The sequence below is a fragment of the Platalea leucorodia genome (assembly GCF_965183815.1).
Source record: "Platalea leucorodia genome assembly, chromosome: 3".
In the NCBI taxonomy this organism is placed as follows: domain Eukaryota; kingdom Metazoa; phylum Chordata; class Aves; order Pelecaniformes; family Threskiornithidae; genus Platalea; species Platalea leucorodia.
The window spans coordinates 6,550,448-6,564,499 of NC_138825.1; positions in this window are offsets into that span (position 1 = coordinate 6,550,448).

Below are 14,052 nucleotides of genomic sequence, written 5' to 3' on the forward strand. Positions count from 1 at the left end.
ATATGCAGACTGCAACTCCACTGCCAGCCATATGCACACATCATTCTTCTATTCCTTTGAGCTATACAATTCACTGCTAATGCTAGATGTTTAGATAAGATCAGTTTGTGGATGAAGAACCGCCAAAAAATCTGAGGCTGGTGGGAAGAATACAGAAATAAAGAGACTTGGTGCTTGCTTTGTTCAGTCTGCACTTCATGCTAACGGGAGCTATCAGTGGAGAATCCAAGAGAGGCTCCAGAGATTTCATCCCATTCCAGCTGATGATTTAGACTTGATCACACATACTTTGCAATATGTTTATACCTATTACCTGGCACAGTACTACGACAGGAGCATAATGTGGAAGAAATGAACTAATGGCTAATGAGCACGGGGAACGATGCCAGCATCAACATGACAGTTGTTAACTAGCCAGGAGACTGGTTAAACAGCAATAATCCAATAATCCTATATTGCTGTCTCACATCTGCGATAGTTTTGACACATGCAAATCACTACCAAAAAAAGAAATCAAAGGGAAAAGAGAATGCTCAACAGTCTGAGCAGGACAAAGTCTTCATATCTGTCTGTTAAAATAAATTGTTACTATAAACCATTTTTCCCCCCTCCTTCAAAACCACAGGTTTTGGATTTGTTTTTTGCCTTTTAAATTGACTGTTTTCAGAAGAATGTATTTTATATTTGCAAAAAAACCAGTCATCCCCTGTATGGGTATGGAAGAGGAAACAGAGAGTATTAATGCTGCTCAATAGTACTTTGATTGAGAAAAGATTTATGAACAAGTAAATCAAATGGCACGGAAGTTGCCTAGAAATGTATGCTGCAGCATTTTATATTGCAGCATTCTGAGCTGCCTATGAGCTCTGTACATTTGGGTGATTTTCATTGAAATTCAGCACATTACGTTACAGGCAGGGAAGCCTGCCAACGATTTTATTTTTAAGATGCAGCAGCTACATGACCCATTTATGCCTTCAACAACTAGCAACTTCTCCCTCAAAAGAAAAAAAAAACAAAACAAAACAGCCCCCAAAACAGTGCAGATTCCAGTACCTGTCCTGTGTTTCACTTGCACACAGATGATGTGGAAAGGCAGCAAAGATTGACAGTGGACAGCTACTGAGATCTGGCTGTTTTCCTTCTTGATTCTTACATTTTTAATCCTCATATGCCCAGAAGAAAAAGTGAAAGACTAAGAGACAATCTACTTTGTTAACTGCCAAATAAATTAGCATGTGCCTATTATTTGATGAGGCCATGACAAAAAAGAGAGATCTTGTCTGATAGCATCAGGATAACAATGGCATTTGCCATCCCCTCCAAAACGGCAGGGTCCTTTTCTACCCCCGTGCCTCCCAGTTATTGCTTTGGCTGCATGTCAGTCAGCTGGTCCTCTCACTGCAGAGATGGCAGAGGTCTCAGGAGCCCATTATTTATATCACACTACAGTGGAGGAGAACAGGCTGTTCCTTAGGCTTCCTATGGCTCACACTTCCAGGAAGAATTGCCCACGGGAAAGAAAAAAGGTGGCTTGTCCAATTCCTCAAGCTGGGATGGACATTGCATAGTCGGAAAGCACGAGGAGTGGCGGTGGAAAAAAATAATTTAAAGCCCCCACAGCAGCTATAGAGCTAATAGCAATGACCAACCGTGCTATGGGAAAGTATGTCTCACTAAACACATCAGTGGGGAAAGTAAATGGACTTCTTATGCATCCCTGGGACAAAAATACCTGTATGGGGCAGTCTGACTCATCATGACTCCCCACTGGAGTCCTCTAGCATATACACTAAGCTAACTCACATTTTTAAAACCAATATTAGTAATGCCAAACCTTTAAAAACCTCCAATCCCCCTGCTTTATAACAAGGTAGACCAGAAAAAAGATTGTTTTTATAGTTACAGTTTTTCACCTGCTTGGAAATTGTCAGATTCGTATTTTCAAGCTTCCATGTACTGCAATCAGTATACATGCACTTATTTTTTTTTAATTATCTTTTTTTTGTTAATTGTTTAACTGAAAACTGGGACTCCAAGTGTTTGTAACTGCAGGAAGAAGCCAAGCTCACAAAAGTTTTTGCAGGAAGTTCAGGTATGCTTATTTCCACTACTTCAAGACAGAAACCTCAAGAGTTAAATTTTGTGTGTCTGCCAAGTTAAATCATTATATCTGATTATTTAACACTGCAATAGAGAAGTATTCCAGTCTTCCCAGACATAAAGAGTGGACACTTGCACCATGATTTACAAGGAATTAACCAGATAAAAAAAAAAAAAACCCTGCTGCCAAAGGGTGGAACTGCTTGTGGCTGTTTATGCATGCTCTAAAACCCCAGAGGACACTCAAGATCATTAAATGGGCATGAATGTAAGAGTGTCTTAGCAGAAATTAAGCATACAGATTATCCCAAAACTAGGGATTTGGGACAGGTTTCTTGCTGTATGCCTGCATTTGCTCTCTATTGCGCATACAATACCCTCACTATAATTCTATTAGCCACAAAAGCACACATGTAAAGGAAGAGCTAGGCCTTATTTATGATCCAAATATGTCAAAGATAATATCACATTTTTGAGCAGATTAACAAAAGACTACTTATTTGATTTTCCACTGTACTTCTGGAGAGATGATTTGGACTCAATTTGAGATTAACACTTCATGCTGCTGCTGCTGCTCTTGACAAGAGCTCCAAGCAAAAAACCATTTCTATACATACATATACATGCATATATATATGAAAGCATATTAAATCATAAAAATGAGGAAGGCCATTGCAATGGATGACTTCCCAGGAATGCATTTGGCCTATGTTGCGAAAACTGACAGGACAACATGAAACAAGGCTAAAGCAGTCCAACTGAAACAGAGGGAACCCTCCTAACTGAAAAGAATCTGAATTAATTCACTTGTTACTTCTTGGAGATTACTTTGGAGCTTTACAATTAGTTCCTATCATTTAAGCAACCAGGCTTTTTTTTTTTTTACCTCAGATTACAGCAATTATGATTTTTTTTTTTATTCCAAAAGACAACTTTCTTAAAGAATTTCTTTCTTAAAGAATAGTAAAATATCTCATCCAAACTCATAAATTTCCCAGTTTCCTGATACAGATCTCAGAGATCATAGTGTTCAACCTCCATCCTAACTCTCAGGGCAGTCTTACGTTCAGAGGCCTTCGGGTGGTCCACACTCTACAGTTGCAGTTGTGAAAAGTTGTTTACTGCCTCAAATGTTGCTGCGTATAAAAGGAAAACCGTCTGCATGATGTTTCCCTTTCTATCAGACTTTTCCAGCAACTTTCTACTGTATTTGCCACTATGATGGTTAAGAGGCAGCCTTCCTAGGAGCAACAATATACATACACGATGGGCATCTGAGACTGAACGTCACTTGAAGCAGTTCCATAAAAAGATCAAGGGACATAAAGATCAGTACAACAGGGCTTGGACTAATAATAGTCAGTCCGCTACTGGGATGAAGTGAATCAGATCTTCAGAGAGCTCTAACCATTTTTTTTCAGGCTTTCTATGCTGCTGAATGTCTTTCACAATGTCAGACTAATGCAAGGAGGAAAATGAGGACACTGACTTTGGATTCAAGATAGGAACTACCAAAGTCCGAAAATGTAGACAAAACACCTTAGCCATTTTAGAGAAGAAACTGTAGCGTTTAAAAATATGTCTAAATTCACAGGGTCACTGACTAAAGAGGTGTATTTTGGAAAACGTTACTTGAAAAGCTTAGTTTAATCTGGATAGAAAGCAGAAACAACATAGGAAAGCAGTCGTAAGAAATAAAGACTGAAGAATACTTAACAGCCATTCCTACAACAAACCAGTGGGCCAGAAATCCTGGTAATTTATTCTGTGATTGCCCATGAGTTTTTGTGTTCCTGGGGATGTGAACCAAGGAATTTTAGAGTCTCTGTGCATAGCAGCCGGAACAAAGAATCCCCTTTGTGTTTGTAAGAGTGCTTGCCCCTTTTATTTGCTGTTTTGAGATGGAAGAACACAAAGAAAGCTAGCGACGCAGACTGTGGCACAAATTATTTTGGCACGTTGTCTCCAACAAACAAAACCATCCTTGCTTTGGCTGGCTAAGCCTAGAAATCTCTTGATCAACTACTGGACCGAGCACATTAAGGAGTCCTGTGAATGGCAAAACTAAGACAATTCCATGTCCTGCAATCTCTGACTATTCCTTCTATTCCTGTGCAATTCTGCTCCCCAAAAGTTCCTTGCTTGACTTCTAAACAGAATTATACCAAGACTTTGCATTAACTTCAAATATACCTACAAAATACTCTTTAAAAAAAAAAAATAATCCTTGTAATTGCTATATAACTTAAGGCAGTCACTTAATATTCACTCTTATTGAGTAACCTTTAACAATCCAATTTAGACATTTCAAGTGTCTAAACACTCAAATTACAGAGCACCATTTTTTTTTTATTCAAAAACCCTGCAGTAATCCTATTTTCATCATATCCTTGGGTGATCAAGTAATACTTCATTGTATTTTAACCTAAAACACACTCTGAAAAGGGAACAGATCACAAAACAATAGTCTCAAATGGATTCAATCGAGTTCCTGCAGTGAAACTAGTCTAATTAATGATTACTTTAATCTTATCCATATTCCCTTTCATGTTAAACATTTATTTGCTCTGTGCTACTAAAACAACAATAAAAAAGGGCTTTGGTATTCAGTTTTAATTTTTCTTTTCTTCTTTCTGCAAAACTCCCATATTTTCATTACAAGGACTCTGCAGTAACAGAACTACATTTTATTCCCGAGAACCCTTTCTTTTAGCAAGCAGATTATACACTATAGCGTTGAATTCTGAAAGCCGGTTGAATAGTTTATCTTTATCAGTTCTGCCCTTAAGATTCCTACATTCAATTAACCAAGCTGGTGGAATGAGATATCCAGGTAAAATGTAGACACCTCTCTTCTTTTTTTGTAAAGAAATTCTGCTGACACAATACACTGATATAGAAGACTTCCGAGCACTGGATCAGCTACAGTGATAAGACACCCTGGGACCACTGCAAAGGAGACGTGCATGCAGAGAAAACACGCAAGAAATTGGAGGCTAAAAGTGCTTATTTTTTCAGAGGAAACTATCTGTTGTCTGGCTCAGCTAGCTGTAAGGGAACTGATAAAAAGCAGCAGGGACAGCCTGCCAGCAAGCAAAGAGGCTGGGAGTACATAGGAAGCCCACAAACCACTTAACAGCCAACACCTTCCCGTTCACAGTCAGCTCAGGACAAGCGCTAGCCTGTGCAGTGCTCAGAGCTCACATCAAGTCATCACAATATATCAGAACCAAGGGGACTGCCTAGATGTGAACTGATAAAAATACAATGACTAGCGTAGCTCTAGGCCAGCCACAGACGTGCAGAAACACTCCTGCTGTTGAGTCACAGCAACGGGGAGTTGTGAGTAGGTGTGAAGCAGTTCGAAAACCACAAACCTACCACAGGATGATGATTTTCAGATATGACTAGTGATTTTTACTATAAAACAGTTTCTAAGTGATCAGTGCAAAAATCTGAACGCTGACATTTCTTTTAAAAAGATAATGCTTGGCACCTTTGGAGATCAGGTCCCTTGGGCTATGGCAGGTGACTAAAAAGTCACGGTCACTTTACCTGTAAAATACAGGAGGTCAAGGTGACTCAACATGAGATGTCTCAACGGGACTTACAGCTCTTGACTAGCTACTTCCTTTGTAATAAATATGCAAATTTAAGCGTTGAACCACAGTAACAAGTACCGATTGAAGTGACCCCGGACTTTTTCTAGTATGGAAAGATCCATTTTAAAACAGAGAACAAGTGATGGGTTACATGGAGGGGATTTGCTTGAGCCATGACAATGCCATGTAGTGAGATACTGCTTGCTGCAGGTTACATGGCACTGCTCCCTGACTATACGATTATCTTTCACATGACAGAAGCACTGAACACCCATGTAACTTTGTCTTCTGAATGCCATGACACTCCTGGCTGTGCAATTCAAATAAGTACCAACAGGGAAGCATAAAAAAAAAAAAAGGTTTCTCTATTTCTCCAAGTACACAAACCACATCCCTGGCTTTTTGCTGCTGGAGATCACTCCCACTAACGTCATGGAAAAGAAAGTCATTCCCCTCACTCTCCACCCCCTGCCAAAATTAGGACAGATCAATAGGTGAATCTAGCAAATCTAACAGAAAATAATTGGATCAGAATATTTTCAGACATAGTCCAGGATGCATTTACTTGTATAAGGAAAGTAAGTTTAAAATTTTGTCTTAAAAATAGAAATCCTGAGAGACAGTCATGGCCAGATATGAAGGGGAAACTGATGTGTTTGGTGGAAGTTGCTTTGTATATTGCATTTAATAAAAAAGTTGACCCTATTAGACACTCATTTTAAATATAAAACTTACTGTACAGACTGAAAGAAATAGTGCCTGGCACCCCAAAGCAATACACTAGCTTGACCTTATAAAATAAAAGATGGAATTCATACCCTATTCAGTCATTACAGAAAGAGCTGTTTGCATTCATCTTGGACATACCGGTAAAGCAGAAAATTCAAACCAACCTGGATCTCTAGCTTTTCTGCTTTTAAAGCCACAGAAGAAGAATGTTTTTTTAGATAGATCTCAGAAGAACAGTAACATCTGGATACACTGTGCATGACTTCATATATTGTTTTTACCCACTGAAAAGGCAAAAAAAAAAAAAAGACTAGATGTTTCATAAAATGCTTTTCAGCCATCAGTACTTGTTTGAGACTAGATTTGTTGAAACATATGGCATAACAGTACCTCCTAAACAGAGGTATTTATTAAAGAAAACACTTATAAATATAGATCCAAATAAACAGCTTTCAATGTGAAAAAACCTCCAGCATTAGCTCCTTTGTTTACCCAGGCTAGCTCTTCCTTAGAGCACCGTATACCACATAGATAGCTAATGGCTGAATGCCGATCATTGCAGAGCACCATTATTGTTAGCTTAAAACTGACTTCATCTGTTCCCCTATTGTTATCTGCCTTGACTCCCTTTTCCAAGAACAATTCTTGGCCATCATGTCACACCCCCAGTGTCACTTTTAATGTGCTGCCTATCGTTCTTTAACTTAATCAATTTCACTTGAAAAAAAACCAAGCAAAAAAAAAACCCCAAACACCAGAGAACCCAGGAAACCAAACCATTGTTTATACCAAAGGGGATAATGAGAAAGAAAAAGGATAGACTGACTGCTGGCATGGGCAATAGCCCAAAGATACCTGTTCAATAAGCAGACATGGCACAGTGGCCAAGTTAACCCACACCTACTATACAATGGACTGAAACGTCTATGAATGAGCTGTTGAAATCCTCGATTTATAGCACAGCATCGTTTTAGTGTCAGTTATCACGGATTTGCGTTAAAAGGCGGTGCGTTAAACTGCTGCAGTTCAACAACGAAAGCACAGGGACAAGCCAAATCACTGGGGGGCGTGGGGGGTGACCTCTTTGGTCTTGCTATTCCCACCCACCAGACAGAACCAAAACATTTTGAGAATTCAAGTTCAACAGCTTGTTCTTCAAAAGATTTGCCATGAGTCTTGCATATTTTTTCACTTGCCAGTTCTGTGAACCAACATAAGCAACACTGCAGTGTTTCACTGGTGTATTGGGGGTGGGGACAAATACTGCTAAGGCAGTGGAAATAGATATGTCCAACGTGAAGAGAAAAATAAAATGTACATTTTGCAACCCAACTTTATCACCATTCCAAATTTTACAGGCATTTTGGGTAAATTAAACCAAAGGATGGGGAGTAAGGTGTCTGCCTTACCACAGCAGCCTGACTGCAGTCCCATGACAGCGTTGCAGCAAGCCAGAGTAATTGATGACTTAGTCTTATCATAGCAACCAATTTATTTTTTTTTTATTTTGCTAAAATGAGATTGGGTTTGGAAGGATTGGACACCTGCCACTTTCCTTGTCCTTCACTTATTGCCCATCTGCAGCTGACAAAAGTGTTAAAGAATACAAATAGCAGAGGGAAGAAAAACAGCAAAAGCAGAGAAGCAGATCTTTTCTTTGATTTGCATAGTTACTCCAGACAAAAATTCAGCAAAAGGCACAGATTTCCTCTTGCTTATGCTTGTTTCCCTAGTCCAACAATTTGCCAAAAAGCTACTTCTAGAAGAATGGAGCTTCTCATCCTTGATATCAAGGGCATCTCAAAGATTTCAACCTTTAATGCAATGTGAACTTCAGTATTAACTGCACACACAGGTATAGGAGAACTGATAAAGCTGCAAAATCCCAAATGTCCAGATCAAACAAGCACTTACTCTTTAATTTATAAGGATGTGGATGTAAAGCAGAAAATCTTAGGCCCTCTGTAGACAAGACATGAGTTTAGGACTCGTGAGAAAAAAAGATCAAATACCACCTCTTCTCCCCTAAAGTGAGCATCCATCTTAAGTTAGGCCTCCTCTTCTCATCTACCTGGAAGCCGCATCTCTCTACACTTGCTCTGTTGTAAGGATTATCTAACTAAGTGAGCTTGACTCTGCCCTTTATTTTACATGCAGACAGTTCTGACTGAAGAACAAATTTTTTGTTTGCCTTTTTTAATAAAAACAGGAAAATTTTTTTTTTTTTTTCTTCTCAAAAGACAGCCTGGTAGTTAAGGTACTCCCATGGACTGTGGGATGCTGCCACACAGTGCAAGGATTTTAACTAGATTCTCAGGTGAATGCTGCCCTAATCAGTAGAATATCAACTACACCCAAGTGGGTCTCTCCCAACTTCTTTCATCCTTTCCTTTTTTTTTTTTTAAAAAAAAAAAAGCAAAATAGGGCTTATTTTACTGTATTTATTATCACAACAGGAAACAAGTCCAAAGTTAAGTCCCCAATGTACATTCAAATATCTGTTAAATTCACCTTGTGGTCTCTTACTTCTAGCACTCACATTATGAATAACTCAAGGCTGCTTCTGCCGCAGAGGACAGCACTCCATCACAGGTGGTTCGTCCAGCCAACACTGTGCTTCGCAGGTGTATTTTTGAAGCTGTGTTTTGCATGCTTATAACAACTTCGCACATTGGTTTACACAGAGCAGCGTGACTATTTCGGCATCAGGAACGTAAACCATCCTAAATACTTGCTGTTACAGAATAGCTAACCGGGCTGGAGTACTTTTACTATGAAATAAGTTCCCTAGGCAACTTCACCTATAAACTTTTGCATTCAGCATTATGACTGTTATCCTCTGATTCTGTGAGCTAAAGAAGAGATGGCATTCAGTATGGGTGGGCAGAAGAACAGGGACACCTAGAGAATTCAAGAATAGGACATGCACATCTTTCAGATTTCTTTCCCTGCTGTCACACAACAAATCTGTTTGGATCTTAAGTTCAGCCCTCCTGTTGTCTCTGAAGCAGATAAAAATGACCTCCATGATCTCATGATTCTTACGACCAAAAGCAGAGCCTGAAAATCTCTCTCTAAAGCATGGTCCAGGGTCCTAGAGACAGTCCATATAAACACTTTTATATCTTATCCTGCCGTTTCAGTATTTTCACCATGGCTTTTAGGTACTGGTGTTAGTCAGAACTAGCCCAAGCAAGGCTCAGCCCTAGACACACTCCTTCACAGATCTGAAGTCTCAACTGAGCACTTCCTTGCTTTTGAGTGAGATTTTATTGTTGTTCTGAATATGGACACACCTGAAAAAACACAAATTTAGACAGAACTGAGAAATGGTCCTAACAGCACCTATTAAAACTGACAATCCAGATGCAGCCTGACCCAGAAAGTCCTTAAATGGCTGATTGCTAGAAGCTAAGAGAGCAGTCCAGGAGAGTTCTTGCTGTTCTTGCCTCAGCATTTAAAGGCCACTGTAGAGAATAAAGATAATTGTAGCTCATCTGAGAGCGTGCTTACTTTGTGTCATCTCCAGTCATACCTTTTGAGGACAGGGACTATCTTTTTGGTCTGTACCTTGCTTTGTACCTTCTGTACTCAGACAGTGTCAAGGAACGGACCACATGGTGGTGGGGAAATGATGGACTTTTCCACGCTCCCAGGACAAAGAAGAGACAAAAGTCTCCTTGACATTCCAAAGATCTGGCCCAAATTTTGAATATTTACTTTTTAAAAAATTTGAATAAAATCAGATTTACAGTTTTTCTTACCATACAAGTCACTGTAATCCCCCCATTAAAAAAGGAACCAAACAAAAGCTTAACATACATCAGACAAAAGAAAAATAAACATGGTAAGTTTCCAAAAGGCCAGAATCTCAGCAACTCCAGCTCTTGCGAGCTAAGCTGAGTTCACAGCACTATGACAATATCCTCCTCGCACATCGCTTAAGGCCAAAAGAAACCAGTAGGTGTTCATGTGAGCTCTGGGAACACAGCAGTTCCTGCACCTACTGTCTGGCTGAAGCTAAGAGTCTCTTTGGAAGACATCCACTCCTCAAAAAAATCTCCTGGTTCCCCAAGCACAGAGCCTGCCGTACTCTAATGATAACCAGAACCACACAGACCTATGACTGTCTTCAAATTCATCACACAAACCTTCTGTTGAGATAATTTCTTAAACTCGATTTATTATCAACCTGCCTCTGAGGATTCTGCCAGGAAGAGGCTGAAGCACAGAGTTTCAGCTTCTGAATGTCTCCTTATGGCAAAAAGTTCATATCTAAGTGACTTACCTGTGACACAGCTAAACACGTTCAGCTGGACTTCTATGGATAGCCAGACCCAGGTAGGACCAATTCTTTTTTCCTAACTGTGACAGCTATAAAGAGTATGTCTGTGCAGGCATTTAGACTAATTCTTGATTAAACATTACTGAGTGCAAGTGACAAGCATATTGGACATAGTTTGCTAATCTTTACCAAATAAATTTAAGCTTATACATGCAACGCACTGGTTTTCTGTTCAGGTTTTCTTTCCACTAAATGCACAGTAAAGACCATAGTGTACTTGCCACACAAACTATTCTAGGTTTTTATTACCTGGAAATATCAATCTAATTCTCTATTCAGGGAGCCTTTCTACACAATTATGATAAAATTAAGTGCTTTCCTTTCCCCCCATAATCCTTTGGCCTGTGGCTCCAAATCCACTTGCTCCTCTGCGTTCCTTGACTGTTCCTAAAATTGTATTTATTACAGTTATGGAATTGATTTTGTGCCTTACAGTTACTGCTGGGTTTGCCAATCACTATGCCTAGTCATCATTTAGGCTGGCAAATATTCTCTATCTGGAGCTATAAATATAAATACAGATAAGTAAGAAAGACTTGCAATTCTAGCAACGGCAAGCCAGTGATGAATCAAAGGCAAAAGTCATAGTAAGCCAGGCAGCCTTGCCACAAGGTCTCAGAGCAAAACAAAGAAATATATGACTTCCAAAGCAGATTTGCACATTTATTTTGAATCCTTTATTATCACCTGCCTAGCACCTTGCAACAACTATATATATATATATATATATATGACCAAATCATCATGGCAAATAAACTACTGTTTCCTAATAATACAAGTAGTCCTTCTAAGGCTGGTAGGTATATTCAAGAGAGGTTACTATTAACCTGTTAAAAAGGTAACTATCTGCAACATTTTTCAGTATGCAAAGCTTCAGGCAAAACATCTGTCAGCAAAATGTAAACTCACCTCTGCTTTATCTCAGAGGTGGAACTGTTTCTAGCAGAGCTTGATGAAATGTTAAGCCTTGTTTTATTGCTCAGTTCACATGGACGCCTCTCTCAGAGACCAGGCATTTCATAGCTAACAAGTATGTCCCCACAATTTTCAGATACTGGTCACAGGCACTTTAAGGCACTGTCAAGAAGCACTCAAGGAATTTCCCCCCCCTGAAAATCATGTCTAATGCCCCAAAGTAATTTTCTTACAATTACTTTTTAAAAATGGTAAGTTCACGTCTTTTCAATCACTTAATGTTGTTGTGGATTTAAAAGACAAAACAAAAAAGGGAAAAGACAACCAATTTCCTTCCCATCCCTCTCAATCACAAGATTCAAAAAATTAGGGTTTAAAGGTGGAAGGGAAAAATCAGTTACTTAAAATACCAAGACCTAGTAACAGAATTCAGATTGTGCACTTACTGGAGCAGAGGCAATATGTGCTTGCAAAGCTTTTAAAACAGCAGAACTTACAATATTACTAAGATCCAAGTCTCGGGAGATAAACTAATAATTGAGGATTGAACTTACAGGTAAACACAAAAAATTTATACTTTTGTGTAGTGTCAAAGATATCCACAATTCCTCAGCTTTTTGTCTTCTGTAACAACACAGGCTCATTAAGTCTAATTTACTTAATACAGAATGATGTGGGGCTATACTGTTATTTTAATTAAAAAAAAAAAAAGAAAAAAAAAAGAAACAACAAACAAAACCACCACATTTCTTTTCCTGTAAAGTGCATTTTGACATTGTAAAACTTCCCCCCCCCCAATGTAAGAACAACTCCATCTTCCTTCGCCTCACTCAGGCACTAGATTCAGATGTAGTCCTGGCTGACTTTACGCCTAAAAGTAAGAGTTTGAAGCAACTAAGAATGACCTATAAAACAGAAAAATCTTGCTTTCTACTCTCGTGTCTTTAGAGCCAATAGCAAAGCAGGCTTTAGATCCCTACCAGCTTACAAAACCAAGCCAATCAACCAACACCAGCCACGCACTGAAAACCATATTGTCAAGATTACACCGAGTACTCGCAGCATCCACTATGGAGTTTGCGGATGCTTATGATCCTCTAACTTTGGGATGCAGGAAACTTAATTTTGCTACCTCACCGTGAGATTTTTGGCCTATATTTTGCAGCATGCACTACATATAAAATCATACAAGATATGCATACTTAAATCAGCACTGCTTCAAGAAACTTAAGACTTCCATTCCGGGCTTCTACATATACAAATTTATGATAAACTTAGCAATTGTAATGACCAAACTAACAACACTGAAATAAACTGCTCATTCAAACTATTTGCTGTAGCTTGCTTAAAACGTTAACTTAATCCTGAACTTAAGAACTGTAATAATGCAATACTAAAGCAATTGCTTAGAAAAATTCAGCCATGCAACTGTATATTTTTCTCAGTTAATAAATAACTCCGCTGTCTTAAACATAAGCCATGCATTAGAGAAAGGTATGTGTTGCTACTCAGTGCCCGCAACTCTTCATAAATTGGTTCCACCCCACGCCAACATACACAGATCCAAATGGAGACAGTCCAGAAACAGAGTGTTTCTCTAGCAGGTAAGAGAGCCATCCATGGTTAACCTCAGAAATTCTGTAATGTATTGTATCTATTCCCTAACATACACTATATTAAACATAAGCAATAATGTCACGCACGAGTTATTCTTGTACAGGAGCAAAATCTCCTCTGGCCCACAGAGAACGACTGGAGTGACATCTGCTGTTTTGCATGCAGTTTTAGGAACAAGATTTTTCATTTAGCAGCCATTTTGATTAAACAGATGCAATGGATCTTCTTAACACCTAAAACCAGGACGCATGTGCACTCACTTATGCTCCTCTCAGAATGCTGCTATTCTGTTGAACACTGATATAAAGAAGTCCTTGAAGAGATTTTACATTCACAAAGACATCAAGTGCATACAGCTTTTCTTATTTGACACTATAATATTTCAGCCCTCAAAGGAGGATTTTACACAGCAGTTTTCATTATTAAAAATCTAAACTAATTTCTCTGCTGCTTTGCTTTAGAGATGAATACTTTATTTGGAAAGGCCTGCACCATACCAAAAAAAAAAGAAGACTGGATTATTCAATGCAGGGTTCAAGTATTCCATGTTCTTAGCATTTTGTATTATATTCTTCTAATTACCAACACATAAACCAATTTGTTTCAAAGGTAAGAGACAACAGGGACATCTTCAACTGTCTTACCTACTGCCTGATTAATCATGTTTCAGCTGAGAGCAACTTTCAATTAGAAATGTTCCCAGCTAGGGAACATTAACATATTTGAGCGGCCAAACACTTC